The 27842-nt window shown below is 40.2% G+C and overlaps 1 protein-coding gene across 1 annotated transcript in view; it reads right to left on the bottom strand.

Moving 5' to 3' along the window:
- Ctnna3 (catenin alpha 3) overlaps nucleotides 1-27842 on the bottom strand; it is a 1495245-nt gene that overhangs the window by 1161717 nt on the left and 305686 nt on the right. The window lies entirely within an intron of this gene.

Genomic DNA, 27842 nt, shown 5'->3' on the forward strand with positions numbered 1-27842 from the left:
TTCTGGAGTGGATAACTGATTTGATACAGTGCGATGTTATTTGAGTGCAGATGCCATGTTTTAAATTTAGCCACATGTGATGTCATCAAGGACATTCTATCAGTGGTCTCCATTCCAGACGTTTCCAATCAGTGTTTTATAAAACGTAAAATAAGAAAAGCAGACCTATCATTCTGTCCCCAGGCAAACTTCTCCCTTTTCTGATGTACAAAGGAAAAAAGAATCTGGAGGTGAAGGCCCACTGCACCTTGACTTGTCAGGTATACTCGTCAGGATAGCTAAGGGAGAGCCATCTTTGATACCCCTGGGAACTTATGGAGGAAAGGATGGGCTGAATTGTATTCTGAAGCCAAAGAGTTTTCAAATTCACTTAGGTTTGGGTCTTCCTATTGCGAAGGTCTGGGTGTGGTTTGTCCCCACAAAACTCTTTGCAGTTTAATCCCTGTGGCATGGGTTTCTGAAGTGGCTCTGCCTACGGTTGGGCCTTGAGTAGGGATTTCTTAACAAGAGTGAGTCAGTCAGAAGGACTCTGTGGAGAAGGCACTTCTCAGTGCTTCCTTCCTGTCACGGAAACTCCTTCCCTCTCCCTCTTCCTTCCCCTTTCCACCTTCTCCCTCTTGTTTCTTCCCACCCTTGCCTTCAACAATAAAGTCATCTCCATGGTCTAAGGAGATGGCAGTACTTTGCTCTTGACCATAAAACCAATGGAAACCTCCTTTGAAAAAAAATAATTACCAGCTTCTGGCTATTATAAATAAGGCTGCTATGAACACAGTGGAGCATGTGTCCTTGTTGTATGTTGGAGCATTTTTTGGGTATATGCCCAGGAGAGGTATAGCTGGGTCCTTAGGTAGTGCTATGTCCAATTTTCTGAGGAACCTCCAGAATGACCTCCAGTCTGCAATCCCACCAACAATGGAGGAGCGTTCCTCTTTCTCCATATCCTCGCCAGCATCTGCTGTCACCTGAGTTTTTGACCTTAGCCATTCTGACTGGTGTGAGGTGGAATCTCAGGGTAGTTTTGTGTTTCCCTGATGACTAAGGATGTTGAACATTTCTTTAGGTGCTTCTTGACCATATAACATTTGAAATGTAAATAAATAAAATAACATAAAAATAAAAAATAATTACCCAGCCTCAGGTATTTTGTTATAACAACAGAAAGTGAAATAAGATACCTGCTATTCCCCATTTGAAGATCGGACAGGGGGAAATGCCAAAGTACATAAATAGGAATCAGAAGTGGGAAATAACTGTTTCGGGGAACAGTGGGTCATCTAACTTCCCCCAAAGAAAGAGGCTTTTAAAGGAAGGCAAGGCAGTGTGAGGCTTTCCCAAGAAAACACAAAATTCTTCCAACGTTAGAGTTCTCTCAGAATATGCCTCTCCATCGGCATGAAGCTCAATTCTCCCTCTAACCCAGAGTATTTCTGAGTAATCTATTTGCCAAATCATAGCTTGCTTACCTTAGGTAAACTGGCCCCATCTCCAACTCCATACACAGTGAGGCCGGGAAATAGGGGTTTGCAAGAAGTCAAATGTTTCTTATTCTTTCACCTGCTTAGCTGATTCTTCACGGCTCAGGATCTCTGAGATGCTGCCAGGCCATGGGCCAGGCAGACAACTGATGCCCAGCCTCTTGCTTTCTGCTCATAAATCTTCCTAACATCCAAAAGGAGGTCAATACATCCTTTGTACTCACCTGCTCGATAACTATGAAATAAACACCGTACACCTTACACCTTGCTGTGAACAATTTTAGTCTTATGTTTACATTGGGGACATTCAGATCCCCATTATGGAGAAATGTCAGCAGACTATTATCACTGTCTTTTGTGTAATGTGTCCCACTGCATTTGTTCAGGATGTATCAAACTAACCTAGGCCAAAGCTCCTGACTCTGGAGCCCACACACCTCACGGTGGACGCTTTTATTACTTGGCCTACCCAGGTATGAAAGTTCCTACTCTGCCTTTACAACAGGCTTGGAAATCTGTAGGAACATAGGAAGGAAAAGGAATCCCTCACCTGGCAGTCTAATGGAGGTCCCTCACTCCATGAAGAGTCGAGATTTCTAATGCAATTCACAGCAGCTGCTTGAATCTAGCCCAACTCTGGGCTCTCACCAGAAACACCATTTAGAGTAAAGGAAAAGCCCTCGCACAACGTGTACAACCCTAGATGGAGGATAGAACAAGGGGAGAATGGTCAAGTAAGACAATGTCAACTTCTGACCTCTAACTATATACTTATGCCTGATACACACACACACACACACACACACACACACACACACACACACACACAAACTATTTCATTAAACAGCAACTCTTTTTTTGAGAACCCCATATCCATGCTCTCACATGTGTTTCATTTTTACCCCGAGCTTCTTTCTAATTTTAATAAACTCCAGTTTGTACTTCATTTCTACATCAAAGCCAAGGACCTAGTTTTGCCAGAGTTAGGGTCCCTAATGAATTAAGAATACTTCTCATTGCTTGGAGCAACACACGGAGCCATGTAGCTCTCCCTGGCTGCTGGTGTGCTTTTAAGAATAACAACATTCGGGTGCCTACGACAGCAATGGGAAAGACTTGTTCTATGCATTCAAGATGGACCGATGAGGCTGTAGAGATGACTCAGCAGTTTAAAAAGAAACAGTGCTCCTCTTGCAGCAGACCTATCTATGTTCAACTGCCAGCACCCATAGGCAGTGCAGAACCAGCTGTGATTCAGCAATGAGGGATCCAACTCCCTCTTCGGGTCTCGTGGGGCACCTGCACTTCTGAGTGCATACCGCCACGCAGACGTATATGCACTTATGTAATTTGTAAAATAATAAATTTAAAACTTAAAATAAAGAAAACTCTGCCTTCTGTAGACCACAAGGTTTCCATGTGATACAAATGAGGCAAATCTACCTCCTACAGTGTAACTGCCTTGCTTCAAACCCCATAGACACTGGCAGGCTGCTCACCAAATAAAACCTCCAACAGATGCACGGCAGGTCCTTGCATCTGCACCCTATACATTCACACAAGCTGCTTCTCCATCTGCAGGACATAACATATGTCAGTTGATTGGCTTACAGTAGGCTTGGAGAAGAGTCAGGCAGAGTTGGCAGGAACCTCAAGTCTACTCCTTGCTTCCCCTTTTCCCTTTGCTCTGAGGCTTTGGTCTTTGCTCTTTTTAATTCTGTCTGCTAAATTAATCATTTAGATTCAGGCGGTCATTCCTGGCTAACAACACTGAAATCCTGCAAACATATAGCTTGTTCACAGTCCAAACTGCTTAGATGTCAGTAATCAACCTCAGCTAATAGGCTTCACTCTAATTGAAATTCCATCCTGCACCTGACATGATGAAAGTGGAGCTTGTGTTGTGTGATGGGCACCAAGCACAGTAAAATTCAACCAGAAAATGGACAAAATAATTTCCAGGAGTGTCTGCCTGATTCACCTGGAGCTCCAGGCAAAATAGAAATGTGAAGCTATGGTTGCAAATGCATTTTGGTAACAGGAAGAAGACCTGGTGTAGAGCCACAGAGGCCTGACAACTTCAGTTCCATCCCCAGAGTCCACATAAGTAAACATGCATAGTGGTACTCATCTTTAATTCCAGCATGACTATTGCAAGATGGGACGCACGAACAGGAGAAGAGCATAAAAGTTTGCTATGCAGGAGAAGGAGGAAGAGGGGAAGGAGGAGGGGAATGAGGAGAAGAAGAAGAAGAAGAAGAAGAAGAAGAAGAAGAAGAAGAAGAAGAAGAAGAAGAAGAAGAAGAAGAAGAAGAAGAAGAAGAAGAAGAAGAAGAAGAAGAAGAAGAAGAAATATGCTGTCTCAACAAGATAGAAGGGAAGAACCAACTCTCAAAATCTGTCCTCTGATCTCCACATGATGGCATATGTATGTGTCCCTGTGCATGTATGCATAAGAGCATTATGCACATACATGCACACACGGGCACACACACATCTTTTTCAAAAATTTAAATGCATTCAGAATTTCAAGGCAGTGACTTCAGATAAAATGTACCCAAGACACCTTCTTGTAACTGGACCCTATATAACATTTGCAGTTACCCATCAATAAAGCCCTAGATTTTTTAAAATAAAAACATGAGAAATGTGTACCCACACATATGTACACATGTGCATACACTACACACACACACGCACGCACGCACGCACGCACGCACGCACGCACCACAAAGATAAAAGCCTATTTTCTTGCATGGTGATTCTGTTTGATAAGCTACTGGCGATATTTCCTTCATAGTTAATATTTTATCACCACATAGTTTTATTTTTGAATTGATAGAGGCTAGACTTTTCACTCTTTCCCCTAGACTCAGAAAAAAACTTGAAAGTTCTACTCATATTATAGCATAAAATTTAGTTAGGGTTAAAAATATAATTGCCTACCAATGCTGTTGACTTTACTATAGATACTAAAATATACAAGTAACATTTAAGTGGGATAGCTCAGTAGCTGAAGTTAGACAACCCAAACCCTAAATTCAGCCATGAACACCTGCCTCTAACAATATCTCTGTGTGCTAAACTCCATGAGTGTGTTGGGCACTATGTGATATGTGATCATAAACTTCATTAAACAGCCAGAGAAACAAAACCCAGTGCTATCCTAGGACCCAAGCTGCTCACTCGATTTTTATCAAACACATTGTCCTCAAGCATCTCTAAAAGTCTCCACTCTTCATACTTCTAAGGGAGTGAGAAATAGATTCCTCCAAGGCCAAACTGGAACTTGCATGATTGAATGCTACCAAAAATTATATATGAATTTTGGGGGGTAGGGGTGAGATAGGGAGATTCTACATTGTCCTAGCCATCTTAGAACTCACTGTGTAGACCAGGCCACCCTCAGACTCAGAGAGATCCACCTGCTGCTGCCTCTTGGTGCTGGATTAGTGCCATGCACTACCATGTCTGGGATTTGTTTAATGTAAGAAACTGGTTAGTGGTTCGTAGGCTGTTTGGCTATCCTTGGTTTCAGCTTATAATCTGAACATTTCTCCAATGGTCATCAATTCATTCCAAATAAGGTGCTTTTTCCAAAAGACAAACCTTGCTACATTTAAAAAAAAAAAAAAGCTTTCTAGACAGTGGGAACTAAGTAAGAGTGGATATAATTAACTATGCATGCCACAAAAGTTAGGATCAGAATCTGGCCCTAATCCTAAAAATGTGGCTTAGCCAGTGACACCCAGTAGGCCAACTAAAGAAACAAGTAATGTTACAAGGCAGAGAATGACTTATTCAGTGTGGTGGCAACATTGGGATGAGGAGGTCAAGGGACCATCCCCAAGTCCATTTTCTGAGCACTGACATGAGGTTTGAGTTGAAATGGGGAAGAAATATATATAATTTGGCAGTCCTATAACGGTATGGTTTCATAGACCATCAACTCTGCTCCAGTCTCGCCCATACAACGTTCTGACAAATATAGCTGCGTGTGGTCTCTTCCCAGGAGACAAGCCCTCACCCCTTTTGGGGCATCCAGCTTCAGCCTTTTCCAGCATGAGTCTCTGGAGGGAATTTCAAGTTTCTTGGGGACCACAGTTTTAAAGGAAGGGCCTGGTATCCCTTTAGGGTAGCTTTGTTACTGCCAGGACAGGACAGCTATGGCCAGGTTATCAGAGTCACTTACACAGCAAATGTAACCTTTCAAAGACTTCATGAGAATCTAAGGTATCTACAGATAGAAAAAAGAGGCATGAAACAGACTTCCTGGAAAGAAGTTTTGACTACAGGGCTGATTAACTGATGATAAAGTTGATGAGAGACTAGAATGTTCTAAGTCTAGAACAAAACCATCTTGGGCCATTTTTATCATTAATACCCATTTACTGCCCTCCTTTGTGTGTGACCTAGCATCTTTGGGACCACAGAGAAACTGTTTAGAATATATAGACAGGTCCCTAGTGTCTGCCAACTGAAAGGCTAAGACTGCCATCAGAGAGCATCTGAGGCCTACAGTCGCCTACTTTTCTGCAGCCTACCTACCAGACATTTCTACTGATGAGCTTGAACTTGATGTATGGTTTTCTTTGTTCTGTTGCTATAAAGCCTTCAGGAAACTGTTTCCATGTTGGACTATGGAGTAACCCAGGTCTCTGTTCCTGGGCCATAGTTGATCATAATTTGTCCCCAGAATGGCCAGATAGTAAACAGCACTTTCTTTGTTGCTGTCTCCCTTATTTTACATCATCAAACTTCTCCTGGCCTCATTGTCCTACTGGTGGTACGATGCCACCGTTCTTCCAGGAATATATCCTCCTGATGTCTAAGCTTCTGTGGCATTGGAGTGCTCACAGCTCCCGTACTTCTGTTACCTACCTCTCCATTCTCAGCTGTGTTGGGTGCAGCCCCTTTTGTCCTTTATTTGGAGTACTACCAAACTTTCTGGACTCTTTTTCCTTTCTCCGTCCTGGCAAAACCATCTGCACAGTGTGACTATGCTTAATCTTTCCATAACATCTCTTTGATTTTTGTTCTGGCCCTAATCAAAATAGTCTTTATTAATAAAGCTCAAATTTGTTACTCTGCCATTCGGTCTGATTCCAAAATGTGGTTTCCAAGCCTGGTTAGCAGCCGCCCTCCTGCTAATTGTCATAAAGTGTTAGTGGGAGTGATCTGCAGATGTGATTTCATCACTGCTGGAAAAGGGAAATTCAGCCCTCTCTCCCACAGAGGAAAATATGAACTTCAAAATTTGATTTCTTCGTGAAGGAAGCAGGCTTTTGTTAGAAGAAAATTATAAAGCTTATCTCTGACCTCAAAGTCTGCAGACACGTATGCTGAAATGTCTTAATCACTATGAGTTGGAATGCTAACTGTGTGATCCCCTGAGGCAGAGTAGACTGACGTATGACTCATGAAACACCGAATTCTCCATGAATTCTCACCCCTACCATGATCTGCCATTGGTCCATAAGAGTAAGCTCTTGGGTGAAAGGTTGCTACTAGCAAAGGATTCACTTGGTATTGAATAATCTTACCTAGTCGTTATTTTTACCTACCCAAGTTATAAAGGCTTATTTTTAAAGGCATTAGAGTATATATACTCTCTTTTATGAAACTATGAAAAGTCACTAAATAATCTATCCAAATCTTCCCACTTTGTAGGACTTTGCTTGGCTCTTTTCTATAAAGCTGTGGCTAATTGCTTCTTGCTTTAAGTGAGCCTTAGAATGTGATTCAACAGACAGAACCCATTTTATATCAATGATGCCCATGAGTGCTTAGGAAAGACCACCTCTGGGTAGCATACAAAGAACACTTTACAGTACCCAAATCCCATGGGAAAGAGAGCTGATTCAGAAGTGCGGACAACCTGGAGCCTCAGGGGAGACTGCCACTTCCGCCCACCTCTGCTCAAATTCCTGCCCCAAGAGGAACCTGCAGAGTGGCCTCTGGATACAGGAACATAGGAGCAGTCAGCAGCAGGAACCTTCTGGTTTCTACCTGTGCCCAGAACTGAACTGAACCGGTCCCACAGCTCTCTGTACCCAAATCGTGTGGGGGAGAGAGTTGGACTCTCAGAAGTGTGGACAAACCTGAGAGCTCAGGAGAGACCAACACTTCTGCTCACACTCCTGGCCCAAGAGAAACCTACCTAGTGCCCTGTGGATAAGAGAACCTATGAGCAGACAAGGGCAGGACCCTTGCAGTTTCTGCCTGAGCCCAGAGCTGAAAGCCAGTCGCCTGGATCACCGACACACCTGAGAGCAGAGGTAAGACCCACTCTTCTGCTCTGAGCTGAGCGACCCGCCTGGAGGCTTCAGGACACACAGACCCAGGAGCAGCTCTCTATGCCCAGATAAGGCTGAAAGAAAACAGGTCTACGGGAGCGGCGACACACAGGCGTACAGGAGGGTCAAGCCTCTGTCAGAGACAGCAAGAGAAGCTAACACCAGAGACAGCCTGATGGTGAGAGGCAGTGCAGGAACCTAAGCCACAGAAACCAAGAATATTTGGCATCATCAGAGCCCAGTTCTCCCACCAAAGCAAATACTGGATATCCCAACCAGAAAAGCAAGATTCGGATTTAAATTCACACCTCATGATGAGGATAGAGGACTTTAAGAAGGATACAAGTAACTCCCTTAAAGAAATACAGGACAACACAGGTAAACAAGTAGAAGCCGTTAAAGAGGAAACACAAAAATCACTTAAAGAATTACAGGAAAACACAACAAAACAGGTGAAGGAATTGAACACAAACATCCAGGATTTAACAATGGAAATATAAACAATAAATCAAGCACAAAGGGAGACGATCCTTGAGTCTGCACACACTCTGCATTCTCTTGTGCACAGTCTGCTTTTCTCCATTGTGCTTCTCTTTTCTCAAACTCCCACACTCATGCACACCTCTGTGCATTACCCCTTCATTCTCACACACACTTTTCATACACACCTCACACTTTCTCATACAATCTTCATACATGCCTCATATTCGCTCTTCACTCACTCTTCACATGTTCTTCTCATGCTATCATTTGCTCTCACATTCGCTCCCTTTTGCACTGTCTCATTCATTCTTCACATGCTCTCTAGCCTTTCTCTTGCCCCAGTCTTTTATTGATAATCCAAAGGCAGGTTTAAAAAAAAAAGACATTGTATAATCATTGCCAAATCAAATTCAAAGAATAACCACATCCCACCAAGAAGTAAGAATTACAATTACTCCACAAAGTTTCAATCTTCCCCTATACCCAGGCCTGTGGTCAAAATAATAATAATGGTAAACTCATCATTATTTAAGCTTTAACTTTTAACTTATTATTCTTCAGAGCTCAGAGCTCCGAGGTCAGCTACTTGCATTTTCCTGTGAAGCTCTAATGATAAATGACATGGGCGAAGCTGCCAGGCAGTGGCCAGAAAGAACCAAGTTAACCCTTAACTCAGTGGTTCTGCTGGCTTTCTGTTCCTTGTACACAATGACTCTCGTAAGAGTCCCAGTATTTTTACTTAGTTTTACTAGTATATACTTTTATTTATTCTATGCGTCCTTTTTCAGGAACCACTCACAAATAATTTATAAAACTTATTTCCTAACTTCAATAACTTTTTCCTTTCTTAGGGGCCCAATGTTGGCTCTAATTCATTTTCCAATAATTTCTTTAAAGTTTCTTTGCAAGTCAAGCATTAATCTGGAACTACTATTGTGCAGTTATTGCATTGTTTCTAAGATGAGAACACACAGCATACACCTGGGCCATTAGGGCTGTGCTGTGCCCCTATGCCTCAATTTCCAATTGTTTAAGAATCATAACATCAAGGAACATCTAGTTTCATAGAATTCACCAGAGCAGAAGGAGAAAGAAGTAGGAAAGTCAGATATACTAGAATAATTATGCACACCAAGGCCAACTGAAAGGCAGTCATGCACAAATGAAATCTATACAGCCATTGTCCAGGGCTAAGGTTAAGAGAAATGGGAACAACCAGTTTTTACAAAGAGCTACTGAGGGCAACTGAGATGTCTCCATCCCAGCCTACTGAAGACGGACTCTTATTTCAGATGGCTCCATACTGGCCTACTACAGGCAGCCTCTTATTTCAGATGGCAGGTCACCTGGAAGAATGTATCTCCTGTTTCTCAGGGTCCCAGAGGTCACCCTATTTTACAAGGAGCTGCTGCAGGCTTCTGAGATGTCTCCATCCTGGCCTACTGCTGGCAGTCCCTGTCGTCATACATTGTCCCCAGCAATAAAAAAAACCTTACTAAAGCTCAAAGCACACATTGCACCTCATAAAATAATAGTAGGAGATTTCAACACCCCACTCTCATCAATGGCCAGCCTATGGAAAAAGAAGCTAAACAGAGACATAGAGAAACTAACAGAAGTTATGAAACAAATGGATTTAACAGATAAATATCATAGAACATTTCATCTTAAAACAAAGAATATACCTTCTTCTCAGCACCTCATGGAACCTTCTCCAAAACTGACCATATAATCGGTCACAAAACAGGCCTCAACAGATACAGGAAGATTCAAATAATCCCATGCATACTGCACAGACTAAGGCTGATCTTCAATAACAACAATAATGACAGAAAGTCCACATATGCATGGAAGTTGAACAATGTTCTACTCAATGATAAATTGGTCAAGGAAGAAATAAAGAAAGAATTTAAAGACTTCTTAGAATTTAACGAAAATGAAGGCACAACATACCCAAACTTATGGGACACAATGAAAGCAGTGCTAAGAGGAAAACGTATAGCTCTGAGTGCCTCCATAAAGAAACTGGAGAGAGCATACATTAGCAGCTTGACAGCACACCTAAAAGCTCTAGAACAAAAAGAAGCAAATACACCCAGGAGGAGTAGAAGGCAGGAAATAATCAAACTCAGAGCTGAAATCAACCAAGTAGAAACAAATAATTCATACGAATTCATTTGGGGTTCATAGAGAGATTGCTCAGTGGTTAAGATCACTGACTGTTCTTCCAGAGGACCAGGCTTCAATTCTCAACATCCACATGACAGCTCACAACTGTCTGTAACTCCTAACTTCACACAGACACACATGCAGCCCAAACACTAATGAACATAAATTTAGAAATTCATAGGTAAATGGATTGAACTAGAAAATATCATCCTGAGTGAGGTAACCCAATCACAGAAAAACACACATGGTATGCACTCACTGGTAAGTGCATATTAGCCCAAAAGCTCAAATTTAGCCAAGATACAACACACAGACCACCTGAAACTCAAGAAGAAGGATGACCAAAATGCAGATGCTTCACTCCTTATTAAAAGGGGAAATAAAAATATTCATAGGAGGGGATATGGAGGCAAAGTTTGGAGCAGAGACTGAAGGAAAGGCTATTCAGAGCCTGCCCCACATGTGCCACCAAGACTAAGATAAGATTGATGAAGCTAAGAAGTGCATGCTGGCAGGAACCAGATATAGATGTTTCCTGAGAGACGCAGCCAGAGCATGTCAAATACAAAGGCAAATGCTAGCAGCAAACCACTGAACTGAGAACGGGACCCCCTTTGGGGGAATTGGAGGAAGTATTGAAAGAGCTGAAGGGGCTTGCAACCCCATAAGAACAACAATGCCAACCAACCAGAGCTCCCAGGGACTAAATCACTACCCAAAGACTATACATGGACGGACCCTGGGCTCCAACTGCATAGGTAGCAGAGGATGGCCTTGTTGAGCACCAATGGAAGGAGAAGCCCTTGGTCCTGCCAAGGTTGGACCCCCAGCGTAGGGGACTGAGGCGGGGTGGAGAGGGGAACACCTTTATAGAAGAAGGGAAGGGGTGGGATAGGGGGCTTATGTCTGGGACACTGGGAAAGGGAATAACATTTGAAAGGTAAATTAAAAAAATCCAATAAAAAAAAAAGAATTTGTTTGGGGTATTTAATTTTTTTTCTAATCTCTCTTTTTTTTAACAATTTCTTTTTTAAGTGTTCCCTTTTATTTTTCTTAAGTTTGGGAGGAAAATATAATTATCATTTTTATCACTACCCAATTAAGAGCTTTTTCTAAGCTTGATGGAAGATTCATATACCACAAAACTATATATAACATGTGTCTAATGTTCCCAAGAGGCCAGGAGCAAACAAGGTCTGCTAATGAGTATGTATGCATTTTACTTACAAGGTACTTAATCACTTCCATATTTAATCATTAAGATAAAGGAGATCTTGTCCATCCTCATTAGGTAAATGTTTATTACATGTATTAAAATCTCACCAGGTTCTTAAATACCATCAATTCATTATCTTTTCAACAAAGGTACTATAAGTAATTATTTGGTACTCAGTACTGTGCTAGATTATGAACAATGTAAATATGAGCAAAGTATCCATCTTCCATTCATATAACTCACTAGGTATAAGGAAAAACTACTATATAAGCAGACAGACAGACATATGGATAGATAAGTACTTAATATAATAGTCCATCATTTGTCACACAGACTATTGTTTGGAAGGAGCAATTGGTATGTGGTGTCAGAAGAAATCAGTCCAGGTTATAACTCTCCTAATTCCTGCTCATTTGACCTCTTGCAAGTTATCTAACTTGGCCAGGGAGTCGCTGGCTTCTCCGGGATCATAGCACAAGGGACAGATAAATACTGAGCACCACAAATGCCAAGTCCCAGCACCCAGCACAGTAGCTCAGAGGGACACAAATGATGTGGCCGCCTCTGTGCTCAGACTTACCCTGCTCTGCTGTACTTCATTAAATGTCATCATTGAGTACGTCATTTGTAAGGAGAATGTATGGATAAACACAGTAACAGTACAGCTTGTAACATCAGTCGGCTTCAGAAACGGAATGTGCCCAGTAGCTTTAAACCTTTAAACCCCATCCCTTCCTGTCCTAGGTTTTGCATGAACCCTTCTATTCCTCCTACAGCTTACCATACACCTGTCCATTAAAAAAGTATATGTCTGCCGTATGTATTATACTTAATGTAAGGGTAAAAATGCCATGTGGACTCAACGTCTTGCCCCTTTCGTAAAGTTTTATGATCTGTTATTATCCACGCTGAATATATTCTTAAATATATTCATATATGTATATACACACATGCATACATATATCATATACATATATAGTTGTGTGTATATCATATACATATATGTGTATATATATTATATATATGTATATATATATATTTCAGTCATTTCTTCATCTTACAGACTCATTTCTAATCTTAAGGAGAATACTTACAATGGCTTAAATTTAAGTATGAACTTCTCCAGAGAATTTTATTAAATCCTTTATCACTTTAAGAAATTCACTTCTGCCCTTGCATTTAGGGGTTTTATTAAACTGAGGTTTTCAGACGTTTTTGTGATCAATGAGATAATGTATTTTTTCTTTTAGTTGGTTAGTGAGCTGAATCATGACAGTAGATATTCTAATGATGAGCGAGGACCACCTTTGTGAAGTGACTGTCCTGGGTCTTTTAAATAGTCCTGGGTGAATCACTCAACTCTCCTTAGGATTTCTGTATTTTATTTCCCGCGTTGGGTGCAAACATCCCTCCCTTACCTAAGGAATGCGGTGTTATTTGTTATTAGTTTCTCCAACTTCATGCAGTGAACTCAGAGCTTTTTCCTTGGCCTTTCTCATCCTGTTGCTAGGGGGGTACATTTACATATCCTCGGAAGGGCGGCATCCCACGAAGGTCGTGGCACTTACTGTAAGTAAACGCTGAATACTTTAACAGGAAACATCTATTGTTGAGCCACTTAGGGTAACTCTTGTTTTCCTGGGAATTTTCCATTTCATCGGAATTTCATTCTTACCTGCACACATTTACTTCCAGCCTCTCTCCTTCCCTAGTGTAAGCATCACCGGTGACGCATTTCCCTCTGAGGTTAGCCCTCAAGCCTTTGTTCTAGCTTCACTATTTCCCCGTTTAGGTCGTTTTGTTTCATTTCCTTTTCTAGTTGTTCGTGAACCAGGAGATAGATGTGCTTTTCAGGAAGGATCACAATAACGAAATAGTTTCACTTACCAACTCAATTCCTGCCTGAGATGCCTGCAAAGTGCTAGTTCTTTGAGAGGCATCCACTTAGCGACAGGCCATTTTTTGTTAATTCCCCAGGCATCATTGAGGAGACCGTGTTACAACCCGGTAAGGGTTAATCTTGACTGTCAACCAGATTAATGACCAATTGGTGGAGCACAACATGGCGGAGAAATGCTCAGTGTTCTGGGTCTCTGAATTGTTGAATGGACATACGCATAAGGTAATGGTGGCATTGGGAGGTGGCAGAAGTAGGCTACCAGGGACTCATCCTTGTGAGTTATCTCTTGCCCTGACCTCTCTACTCTGCCTCCTGGCTGCCATGATAAAAACTGTTTCCTTCCACCACGTTCCTTCCAGCATGGCAGTCTGAAATATCTGAAACCTGAACCAAAATAAATTATTTTCTTAAGTTGTTTCTGTGAAGTATGGGGTCAATGACAAAAACCCAACTGATACAAACCCCTTGATGAATTAAGATAGCAGTCTATTGTCACAACTGCTGACAGAGCTGGGCTGGCTTTATTTAGCTGTGTTGTTAATAAATGATATCTTTTATTTTTGTTGTAACAGGGCTTCACTATGTTAGGCCGGGAAATCCTGCCTCAGATTTCCAAATCCTGAGATTACAGGACTAGGCCACCATACACAGGTTAAAAAGAAAAGCTCCTTCTTCAGCTTTACTGCAGTCTGTGGAGATATACATTTCTCTATTAATGTCATACTTGGCACTTATAGTGTGCACTAGCTGTGGAGGCTCTTGTCTTCCACAGTTCTGAACAATTCTGTTATACTTTCTCTCTTCTGGGCACCATATTAGGATATTTTTAACCTGCTGAACTATCTTGCATATTAACTTTTTAAAATATTTTTTAAATTCTGTGTGGAAAATTCTAAGCAGCATTTTCAAATACCATTCAGAGATTACTAATCCTCTACCTGATTACCTAATCAACTAATAATCATAATTATATTTTTCATTTTAGACAATACTATCTGCTCAATTTTTTAATTATTTTACTCCTTTAATGCATTTATAGTGGTAATAAATAAATGAAAGAATCATGTGTTTAACAGCTCATTTCGGTTTAGTATCTAAGGAATCTCTGTGTTTGTGATGGAAAGAGCTTTCTCTGCAGTTTATGCCTTTTGTCAGAATCACTCACAATGGCTTACTTTATTTGTATGTTATGAGAACTTATCTTCTTTGGAGATGTATTAGAATTTTTTGAAGACTGGGCATGAAGTTCAGGATAAATCTGAGCTTGCTTCTGCCAGGTCCCTTGAGGTATTACCGAGATAGGAGAACTTTAAATTAGATTTTCTGCTGAGGTTTAAGAGGCTACACAGATAATATAATTTCTGACCCAAAGTCCACGTAAGGATAGGAAATTTTCCAGGTGCATTCTGTTCTTTGGAGGTTTGGAGACTGTGTGTGTGTGTTTCCTCTGGACTACACACAGAGCCAAGGATAAGCAAGAGGACTTTTCTGACTAGTTCCTGCCATAGGGGCTTGTGTTTTTTTCATTCATCCAAGATGATCAAACCTTAAAGATTACCAGCTTCTTGCAAAGACCTCCTGTGTCATCTTCCAACTAGCAGAATGGAGTTTTTTCTTTCACCCTCAGCTTGTCTCTCAAAGTTCAAACCCCAGGCTTGAACTCTAAAGAAATTATCACATACTCAGCAGAATCCTGTGGCTGAGTTAGTATGAATTTGACATTTCTTTATATCTGCCCTGAAGAAAACTTCTCTTAACAGATGGACTGTGTATTTTAAAATATTTTACCCATCATTTTAACTACTTTTAATTCACTCTATTTCTGGAAACAAAAACATGTTTAAAGATAGTAATTATATGAAGTAATTCTAGGTAAATGAGTGACAGCTACTTTCTTCCTGAGTTCTTAAGTGCTTATCGAATTGACAGAGGTCTGGCTTTTCATTGAAATGAAAACATAGGGCAAAGAGAACTATGTTCACCCCCAAATTACTGTGTATAATAAAAGGCAGCACAGAAAATCACAGAGAACCTAGATTAAAGATGGACAGCTCCTTGGAGAAAGGAATAAAGATACACATTTTTTTCTCTTTGTGCTGTCTTATTACAGAAAGATTCTGACCAATGCATCCCTTCAATTTACTTTCTTGGTTTCCATCCTGTAAATTCATGGTGCTATTCAAACCTAAGTTCCTTATTAAGTATATTCTGTTCAAGTTGAAGAAAGGAGAAAAAAAAATAGAGAGAAAAATGGGGTTCACTGTGATGCCACTGGGGGAGGTAGCGTGTTTGAATGTGCTTACTTCATTGATGTTCACTTAGCACCTACTATGTGTAATTGCTCTATGCATCTGGGGATATAACTAAAGAAAGTCATGAAAGCTTTAGTTAGGTAGGGGATGGAAGGGCAGAATAGAGGAAAGAAAATAAAGAGAGACAACTAACATTAAAGACATTTGAGAAGGCCATACCAAAACCTAGCTCTGTAGATGCTAAAACATATACAGCACATATGTAAAGGAAGTTTAAATGAAGGTATCCTATATGGAGGGGCAATGCCTCCCCCAGTCACCATAGGCTATAAATAAATAAATAAATAAATAAATAAATAAATAAATAAATAAATGCCCAGTGCCAGAAATGGAATACCCCTTTTCTATTTCTGGTCAATGGGCTACCATAGAACACCCCCCATAAAATTGCAAGCTTTTTCTATTGCTCTTGGTTATTGTTCAAAACTTGATGGTAAGACATTATTGCTCAAGTATATTACTATAGACTTGAGTCACAGAACCTAAAGAAATCAAGCTAGACACTTTGTTCCTGCTGGCTAGCATTCATAGTGCCAGAAGTACATACACAGAAGAATTTCATACACAGAAGAAATGTAAGTAATAGTAGTTGTATGAACCATGATCTCTGAAAAATTATAGTACCAACATACCTGGCAAGATATGCTCACTCTTGCAATGATGGCACAAATGTTATGGACATAACCATCCAATGCTGGTTGTATTTAAGGACTGTTCCACATGATACCATTAACTGAACCAAAGACAAACAACAACAAAAAACATGACTAACTAGGTCATATACCCTAGAGAAGAACCTAATAATATTATTCTGCAAAATGCACAAAGTAATAAACCCTCCCTGTACATTATTCTGCCTCTAGATTACTGTGTCTTTCTACACTCATCAAAGATATTTCTCTTTGCAATAAGTGATATTACCGTAACTGGTCACAACAGGCCAGTGTGCAGAGAATAAGAAACTGTTCTCAGCTCTAAACGGGACACGTCTATCACATTCTCTCTTTCCCCAAGAGGAAGCATGAAGATTTTAAGGGCCAGATACAGTGAGTATCTCCAACAAGACAGTATTTTCTAGACATGACTGAGCCACTAAAGATGGGACTGCTTGCACAAGACCTACACAAGATCAAGCCAACTAAAACCCCAGCAAGAATGAGTAGGAGCTCGTGACATTCCCAAACCTACCTGAGGAACTATTGTCAGTTGATGGCTGTTAGAGGAAAGAGTGTCAGTTTTATACAAGGATATGATATCATAGAGGTACTACGCTCTGGTACACCTCTACATATACCGAGGACATGAGGAAGCACACACGAACTCCATGGCTTTAAACAGCACATAGAATTGGGAAGAAAAAATAGTCCAGAGAACAAGGGATGAATAGAGGGTAAGGAATTGAAATAGATTTGACTAATACACTTCCAGTTTTTGTCTACACCCAGAGCTAATCTGGTGCCACAGCTCTATGTTTCGGGATCCTTCTGGGAGAGAGCTGATCTTCACAAGAATGCTAACACACCTGAGAGAATGGGTAAGACCAGCACTTCTGCTCAGATGGACCCACCAAGAGCCCTCAGGACACAGGAACTGAGGAGGAGTCTGGGACAGAATATGTCTGGTTTCTGTGTGCTCCCAGAGCTGATTCTGTGACACAGCTCCCAGAACCCAAAACCCACCAGAAGAGAGCTAGTCTCCCAGGAGTGCTGACACTCAGACTTAAAGGAGGGGCAAACCACTGTCACAGTAATACTAGCTAACACCAGAGATAACCAGATGGCTAGAGGCAAGTGCAAGAAACTAAGCAACAGAAACTAAGGCCACTTAGCATCTTCAGAACCCAGTTATCCCACCACAACAAATCCTGGAAACCACAACACACCAGAAAAGCAAGATTCTGACTTAAAATCACATCTCATGATGATGTTTGAGGACTTTAAGAAGGACACAGATAACTCCCTTAAAGAAATACAGGACAGCACAGCCAAACAGGTAGAACCCCTTAAAGAGGAAACATAAAAATCACTTAAAGAATTACAAGAAAACACAACCAAACAGGTGAAGAAATTGAACAAAACCATCCAGGATCTAAAAATGGAAATAGAAACAATAAAGAAAGCAAAAAGCAAGACAACCCTGGAGATAGAAAACCTAGGAAATAGATCAGGAGTCATAGATGCAAGAATACAAGATATAGAAGAGAGAATCTTAGGGGCAGAAGATACCATAGAAAAACATTGACACAACAGGCAAAGAAAATGGAAAACACAAAAAGCTCCTAACCCAAAACATCCAGGAAATCCAGGACACAGTGAGATGATCAAACCTAAGGATAATATGTATAGAAGAGAGTGAAGATTCCCAACTTAAAGGGCCAGTAAATACCTTCGACAAAATTATAGAATAAAACTTCCATAACCTAAAGAGATGCCATAAGAACTCCAATAGATTGGACCAGAAAAGAAATTCCTCCCATCTTATAATAGTCAAAACACCAAAAGCACTAAACAAACAAAATAATAATAATAAAAGCAGTAAGGGAAAAAGGTCAAGTAACATATAAAGGCGCACCTATCAGAATTACACCAGAATTCTCAAGAGGGACTATGAAAGCTAGAAGATCCTGGACAGATGTCATATGGAGAACACAAATGCCAGCCCAGGCTACTATATCCAACAAAATTCTCCATTACCATAGCTGGAGAAACCAAGGTATTCTAAGACAAAACCAAATTTACACAATATTCTTCCACAAATCCAACTCTAAAAACGATAATAGATGGAAAACTCCAACACAAGGAGGGAAACTACACCCTAGCAAAAACAAGAAAATAATCTTCTTTCAACTAACCCAAAAGAAGATAGCCACACAAACATAATTCCACTTTTAACAACAAAAATAATAGGAAACAACAGTCATTGGTCTGTAATATCTCTCAATATCTATGGACTTTTTAAAATTTATTGATAATGACGGCACAACATACCCAAACTTATGAAACAGAATGGAAGCAGTGCTAAAATCAAAACTCAGCTCTGAGTGCCTCCAAAAAAGAAACTGGAGAGAGCATACATTAGCAGCTTGACAGCACACCTAAAAGATGCAAATACACCCAAGAGGAGTAGATGGCAGAAAATACACAGGGCTGAAATCAACCAAGTAGAAACAAACAGAACTATAAAAAAAATCAACAAAACCAGGAGCTGGTTGTGATAAAATCAACAAGATAGATAGACCCATAGCCAGATTAACAAGAGGGCACAGAGAGTGTATCCAAATTAACAAAATCAGAAATGAAAAGGGAAACATAACAACAGAATCTGGGGAAATTAAAAAAAAAAATCATCAGACCCTACTACAAAAGCCTATACTTAACAAAACTGGAAAATCTAAAGGAAATAGACAATTTTCTAACATTCTTTTTTTTGGACCTGGGAACCGAACCCAGGGCCTTGCGTTTCCTAGGCAAGCGCTGTACCACTGAGCTAAATCCCCAACCCCGGAAATAGACAATTTTCTACACAGATATCAGGTACCTAAGTTAAATCAGGATCAGATAAGCCATCTAAACAACCCCATAACTCCTAAAGAAATAGAAGCAGTCATTAAAAATCTCACGGCCCCCCCCCCAAAAAAAAAGACAGGACCAGATGGACTAGAGTGCAGAATTCCATCAGACTTTCATAGAAGACCTCATACAAATACTTTCCAAAATATAGAAACAGAAGGAACACTACCCAATTCATTCCATGAAGCCACAATTACACTTATACTTAAACAACACAAAGACCCAAAAAAGAAAGAGAACTTCAGACCAATTTTTCTTATGAATATCAACGCAAAAATACTCAATAAAATCCTTGCAAGTCGAATCCAAGAAGACATCAAAATGATCATCTATCATGATCAAGTAGGCTTCTTCCCAGGGATGCAGGGTTAGTTCAATACATGGAAATCTATCAATAAACTAAAAGAAAAAAACCACATGATCATCTCATTAGATGCTGAGAAAGCATTTGAAAAATTCAACACCCCTTCATAATAAAATATTGGAAAGATCAGGAATTCAAGACCCATACCTAAACATAGTAAAAGCAATATACAGCAAACAAGTAGCCAACATCAAGCTAAATGGAGAGAAACTTGATTGTCCCACTAAAATCAGGGACTAGACAAGGATGCCCATTCTCTCCCTACCTATTCAGTATAGTACTTGAGGTCCTAGCTAGAACAATTAGACAACAAAAAGAGATCAAAGGAATACAAATTGGAAAAGAATTCAAAATAACACTATTTGCAGATGATATGACAGTATATTTAAGTGACCCCAAAAATTCCACCAGAGAACTACTACAGCTGATAAACAACTACAGCAAAGTGGCTGGATATAAAATTAACTCAAATAAATCAGTAGTCTTCTTGTACTCAAAGGATAAACAGGCGGAGAAGGAAATTAGGAAAACAACACCCTTCACAATAGTCACAAATAATATAAAGTGCCCCGGGGTGACTCTAACCAAGCAAGTAAAAGATTTGTATGACAAGAACTTCCAAGTCCCTGAAGAAAGAAATTGAAGGAGATCTCAAAAGATGGAAAGATGTCCCATGCTCATGGATTGACAGGATTAATATAGTAAAAATGGCCATCTTGCCAAAAGCAATTTACAGATTCAATGCAATCCCCATCAAAATTCCAGCAAATTTTTAGAAAGAACAATTTGCAAATTCATTTGGAATAGCAAAAGAAAACTCAGGATAGCAAAAACTATCCTCAACAATAAAAGAACTTCTGAGGGAAATCACAATTCCTGACCTCAAGCTGTATTACGAGCAAAAGTGATTAAAAACTTTATGGTATTTGTACAGAGACTGGCAGATAGATCAGTGGAATAGAATTGAAGACCCAGAAATGAATCCACACAGCTATGGTCACTTGATCTTTGACAAAGGAGCTAAAACCAGCCAGTGGGGAAAAAGATAGCATTTTCAACAAATGGTGCTGGCTCAACTGGCAGTCATCATGTAGAAGAATGCAGATCAACCCATTCTTAGTGCCTTGTACAAAGCTCAAATCCAAGTGGATGTTGGATCTCCACATGAAACAAGATACACTGAAACTAGCAGAAGAGAATGTGGGGAAGAGGCTCGAACACATCGGCACTGGGGAAAATTTCCTGAACAGAACACCAATGGCTTATATTCTAAGATCAAGGATCAACAAATGGGACTTCATAAAATTGCAAAGCTTCTATAAGGCAAAGGACACTGTCATTAGGACAAAACAGCAACCAGCAGATTGTGAAAAGATCTTTACCAATCCTACATCCAATGGAGGGCTAATATCCAATATATACAAAGAACCCAAGAAGTTAAGACTCCAGAGAACCAAATAATCCTATTAAAAAAATGGGGTACAGAACTAAACAAAGAATTCTCAACTGAGGAATATCGAATGGCTGAGAAGCACTTAAAGAAATGTTCAAAGTCCTTAGTCATCAGGGAAATGCAAATCAAAACATCCCTGAGATTTCACCTCACACCAATGAGAATAGCTAAGATCAAAAACTCAGGTGACAGCAGATGCCGGTGAGGATGTGGAGAAAGAGGAACACTCCTCCATTGTTGGTGGGATTGCAAGCTAGTACGACCACTCTAGAAATCAATCTGGAGGTTCCTCAAAAAAATGGACATAGTGCTACCTGAGGACCCAGCTATATTATTCCTGAGCATATACCTGAAAAATGCTTCAAAATATAACAAGGAACATGCTCCACTATGTTCATATCAGTCTTATTTATAATAGCCAGAAGCTAGAAAGAACCCAGATGTCCTTCAACAGAGGAATGGATTCAGAAAATGTGGTACATCTACACAATGGAATATTATTCACCTACCAAAAACAATTACTTTGTGAAATTCATAGGCAAATGGATGGAACTAGAAAATATCATCCTGAGTGAGGTAACCCAATCACAAAAGAACACACATGATATGCACTCACTGATAAGCAGATCTTAGCCCAAAAGTTCAGAATACCCAAGATACAATTCACAAATTGTATCAGCCATCCAGAGACTGCCCCAGCTAGGGATCCATCCCATATACAGACACCAAACCCAGACAGTACTGCAGATGCCAGGAAGTGCATGCTGACAGGAGTCTGATATAGCTGCCTCCTAAGAGTCTCTCCCTGAGCTTGACAAATACAGAGGTGGATGCTCACAGCCAACCATTGAACTGAGAACAGGGTCCCCAATGGAGGAGTTGGAGAAAGGACTGAAGGAGCTGAAGGGGTTTGCAACCCCATAGGAAAAACAGCAAGATCAACCAACCAGACCCTGCCCGCCCCAGAGCTCCCAGGGTCTAAACCACCATCCCAAGAGAACAGAGGGATGGACCCATGACTCCAGCTGCATATGTAGCAGAGGTTAGCCTTGTTGGGCATCAATGGGAGGGGAGGCCCTTGGTCCTGGGAAGGCTTGATGCCCAGTATAGGGAGGTGGGAGGGAGTAGTAGGTGAGTGAGAGAGCACCCTTATAGCAGGGGGAATGATGGGAGAGAGGGTTTCTGGACGGGAAACCGTGAAAGGAGATAACACTTAAAATGTAAGTAAAAAATTCAATAAAAGAAAAGAAAAAGAAGTAAAAAAATTTGAGCAATACTCATTACATATATATATATTTGAAATTATCAATAAAAAGAATATAAACTATATATAAAATAATATATAAATAGAAAATAGAGCATCTCTGAAAATTAGTAAGTACAAACATAGCCTTTGATAGCATCACCTTAAAAGATGCACGCAAATGTAATTCCACTAGTGCTTTTTCCTTCTACAAGAGGGCATGTGTGTCAAGTTTTTGAGGCAACTCTCACTGGCAAAGTTTTCTGTTTAATGACATTTTCAAAATTCTGTTCATTTGCAATGTGACACTTCTTGACTCTCGTTCAGTCATAAACACAGAAGCAACACTACAGTTCACAGTAGCCTTTCCAATAAATCAATCAATTTACAGTACAGCGTTCTAATTCAATTTCTATTCTTTCTTCACTGATAAATCTCAAGTTCCATACCCACAACCAGCCATGGCCCAGAATAAAAGATTTAGCAGAAGTTTTAGCTTGGTAGCTGTTGAGAAAGTGTTCTGATACATTTTCGCACTATAAACATTTAATGACCCTGGCTCCCGGCTGAGTATTTACTACATCCATTTATTTCATAGTAGTATATTTGCAGGAGCAAAATAGAGCAAAGGTTATTCCAGATCCTCTACCAATATAGCTCCCTGTAAATAATATAAAGTACAGCCATTTAACTCACAAAATTATTGTTAAAAGGTTAAATGTTCAATAAATTCTGTTTTATCTAGTTCAGGCAGCTTTGGCAATTATTTCTAACTTGGATGTACTTATTTTCAGGCGTTTTGTTCTGAAGCCCTGTCTTTGACTGTGCTAAAACTCAGGAGTTGTTAAGATGGTATTGGGATCTTGGGGATGTATTTTAGGTCTTCTGCCTGCTTGTTCAGAAGTAAATGGGTCTTAAGAGTCCTTCCATTCTTGAAAAGGCTCTTCTCCATGTGCTCTCCTCTCCAACCTCTGCTATGGCTTGCCGATCACTGTAGCCTCCAACTAAAGTGAGATTAAAGGAAAAAAAAAAGTGTTCCAGTGGAGCTTGGACTTGGAAAACTTTGGGGATAAATGAGGTCTTTTGTGGGAACATCTCTGGAAACAAATCTGTTTAACACTTTGGAAAATGCATTTTACAATTCCACCTGCCCGGTCCTCTGGAAAGTTCCACTCCATTACAAGAAGCACTTCCCAAGTACAGACCATTTTTACTTAATGATCCATGGGCAGTGTTTAATCCACCAGAAAAACTTGGTTACATTTATAACTTCTTTGATGATTCATATAAACTAAGAACCTTATCATATGTTGCACCAAATTTTAATTGAGTCTGTTAAGTGCTAGCAAAGAAAACTCAAGAAGCACAGAGTCACAAATTCTTCTGGAATCAGAGAGATTAGACACACACCCTGCCTTATCCACTAGCTTCCTGATTTGCAATAGATACAACGTAGGTCCCAATTTTTTTTCAGTAAATAAAAAATTAAATTTTCAATGGTGACAATGTAACAACCAAGTGAATCATTCATGCAAGGTGTTTAGCTGGAGAAATGGCCTGGCTGTGTAGTATGAGGACCAGAGTTCAAATCCTACCACCTACTTAACAAGCCAGGCATCTAACACACACCAGTATCCCCAGCCCCAATGGGAACAGAGACAAGAAAATCAATGAGGGTTACTGATTTCAACTCTAGCCATGAAAATAAGAGTTCCAGGTTTGAGGAAAGCTCCTACCTGAAAGGAATAGGTGAAGAATGATAGAGAAAGATACCTGGTGCTCTCTTCTGGCTTCTATTCATGCACACATACATGTATGCCCCCTCAAACACACACATACACACATACACACATACACACATGCACATGCACACACACAGCTAAATAAAATGCGTACTGAAAACATAAATACATAAAATAAATCTTGAAAAAACTTTAGTCAACCAGAAATATATTATTTTATTTTATTTTTAAAACTTGGGTTTATTTGGAGAAAATTAAAAAAAAAAAAACTCAACCGCAGAGGATGAGATTTTTATATACAATGGTACCTGCCAAGTAATATCTACAGATTCTTAATCATTTTCATAGAAGGTATTCTATATAAATTTTGTATGTATTTAAGAGAAAACATAAGTAGCCTCTCCATTTTTATTTTAACAGGGGAGTGGACTACAACTACTTTCTTTTGGATGCAATTGTCTGGAAGGAAAATAGACCCGAAGAGGATAGACTACCTTTTCATTGTCTACAACAAAATGTTTTTTTAAAAAAAAATTCAACTGTGGCTCTCTCTAAAAGCCCCTTTCTAGCTATTAGACAGCAAGGCCACTGGATCAGTGATTCTCTATGGCCACTGCTGCAGCATACTAAAACCAATGCCCCTGCATGGCCAGCCTAGGACGTTTGTATACCAAATTACCATTTGTCTGCAGATCCCCTGAGCCCCACAGAGGGTAAGCTTGCCAGCTTGTCCCCAGAGCTGACCGCTTCAAAGTTGCACATCAAAGCAGACAGCTCAAGCTACTGTGTTGCAAGGGAAACCAAGCCCTTGTTCGACAGGGGTCTTTTTCCCCCATTATTTCGTAATTTTGAAGGATGCTAAGGAAGCAACCCTTCTGAGCAGAAAAATCACACAGGGTCTAGGTCCTTATAAATCCAAGCACTGGTGTGGGGGACCAGTGAGGGAACATGGGAACTTTAAAACACCCCAATTGAGGCTGAAGGCCTCCGACTCTACTTTCCCTAGTCCGCACCAAAGTCCATTGGTTGAAGCAGTCTGACCTCCAAGGGGGAGAAAGCTGCAGGAGCAGGCGACCAGAGCTGGAATCAGAGAGATCCCAAAGCTGGCTCGCAGCAGGGATTCTTCCGGCCAAGGCTCCTGGTTGCTAAGAGAAAATGCCTGTGAGAGCAGGTGTGTGACCTACAGACTGCTTTCCCGAGGCTAGCATCGAGGATATTAGGTGGCCAGAGAGACAAGATGTCAAAAGAATGCAGATAGAAATTTGGAAAGGATGGTGTTTGGAAGGGACAAAAACAGGATCCACAAGACTGGGATTTCCCATGACGTCCTCCCCCGGTGAATTCATGAGCTGACTGGAGGTGAAATGTTACCCTCGCCTAGTAGAAAATAATTGATCAGCTCCTCAAAGATTTTCAAGCTATGATCAAGTTTCCCATTTATTTTGGTTTTCAGGTTTTATATTTTATTGACTTAGGGTTTAACACTTCACTGGTATCTAGCTGCTTTCTTCTAATGTCTATGACTGGCCTTAAAAAAAAATTAGATCTTATAAAGATAAGACATCAAGATATGCATATAATAACAAGGTTATTGTGCATTCATCACAGGGAAGGAACATTGGGCCATGGGAATTATTTCCATTCTTTTTTATTTTTTACCTGATCATAAAATAAGTCCCTAAGTTCTGCATATGACTGGGTATTTTATTTTATGCAATTTCACATGGGTCTAACATTATACTTCATATAATAATCTGGCAGCTGATAATATTGGATTAGAAATAGAGAGTGTGTTTAAAGACATTTAATTAAAGGGAAAGCAAGCTATTTTAAACTTGAAATTATTAATTATCTAATAAACTTACTATAATCATGATAAAAACTGTGTGGGTATTGCATAAGTTGTGGAGTTGGGTGGGTTTTTTGGTTATCAGTAAAACTTTAGTAACTTTAATTATAGATATTTTTTCATCATGGAAAAATCTGCTTCCAAATAGTCCCTTTAATGATGCTAAGACTGAGTTTTTACTATGCATTGCTCTAAACAATCAAACCTGCATTATTAATTCATTTAACCTGATGATGCTATGGCATTGTTACTGGCCTCCTATAAATAAGAACATTTAGGTCTATAAGTGTTGTTCCCAAGGATACAAATGTACCAAATGCCACAGCTGGATTATAGATCAAGGAATGAAGCACCACACTATGTTACCTCTCCCTGAGGAGCTCCTTGTTGGGCTAGGTAAACAGAGCTCTTTAACATCATGTTTGAAGACCTAATAAATAACTCGACTTGTTCAAAATTGAGTTTCTGATCTTCTGGCCAGTTTTGCCTACAGCCTTCCTATGTTTAATGAAAATCTCTTTTATCTAGTTACTGGATTAAAAATTTTAAATTAACTATGCGATTCAAGATGTATGATAGCTACCTTACACACACACACTTCCAAGTAGGACTTACTATCAAATTGTGAACACGTCTATCCTCACCTACACAGAGCAATCCTCCTGACCCCAGAGTTCATGATCTTCCCAAGGAAGATGACCTACATTCAACAACTGAAAGACACAAAGGCCTGTACATTTCAACCTAGTAAGTCACACTATGAAAGCCAATGCCTTCTAGGTACCAACAGTTGGTTGACCCAAGCTCTGTAGGTGTGTCTTCCAGGCCAACTTCATCCTATCTCTTTGCCTCCCAGACATTAATTCCTAATAGCATCACAGACCATAAACTCCACTCTGTGTTGCTAAGGGACTCAGCATGCAGCATTTGCTGTGACTCCTTCCCTTTGCTAATGCCCCACATGTCCATTCTATCATTTTCTAGCTGACTAATACCTATACAACTGAGCATTGCTGCTGCTGGCATGACCACATGAGACACCGTAGGGTGATGCCCATAAGGTAACTTCGGGTTCCGACTATAGCCTCCCGCCTGGTTCCCAACTTCTCACCTTATTTGCATCTAGTCTGTGCTCCTGTGGTGCTAGCATCATTCCTTTAAGACATAAGTCTCAGTGTGTTAAAAAGCCTTGCAAAGAGTCCCAGTTGTTCAGAGGAAGAACTGGCACAGGCTGGTCTAGCTGGATCCCATTGGCTCTTTACCTGAGCTGTGAACTTTCTCCCTTGATGACTCCACCAGGTTCCTGGCTTCTATGCTGTCACAAACACAGGGTAAGTAGCTTGAGCCTGTGTTCTAGATCTCCATTTGATCCTGACTTAAACTCCTCACATCTTTGAACTTACCTCACCCTTTTATGATACGCTATGCTAGTTGCTTATGTATAACGGCTTTTGCCTATGGGTTCTTGCTAAAATTAAACCCTTGAGAAAGACACTGACCAGATGTATTCCCAAGCACATAGAATGGTGCCAATAATAAATACTGTGTAGTAAATAGATCCTACACTTTAGATGGTGGTCTATGTAAAATAAAGTCTTCCCTAGAATCCAACATAATGGCTTCTTAAGCAGAGGAGTGCTAAAGCATACTGATAGGAAATCTTGCTGTTCTTCAATTCATTGGAAGAGCCAGAAAAGTCATTGAGACTGATTAATGATAAAATAAAAGTTCTCCAGACTCCTCCATAGGAACCGAGCATCTGTGTCTG

The sequence above is a fragment of the Rattus rattus genome, chromosome 18 (genome assembly GCF_011064425.1).
Source record: "Rattus rattus isolate New Zealand chromosome 18, Rrattus_CSIRO_v1, whole genome shotgun sequence".
Classification (NCBI taxonomy): domain Eukaryota; kingdom Metazoa; phylum Chordata; class Mammalia; order Rodentia; family Muridae; genus Rattus; species Rattus rattus.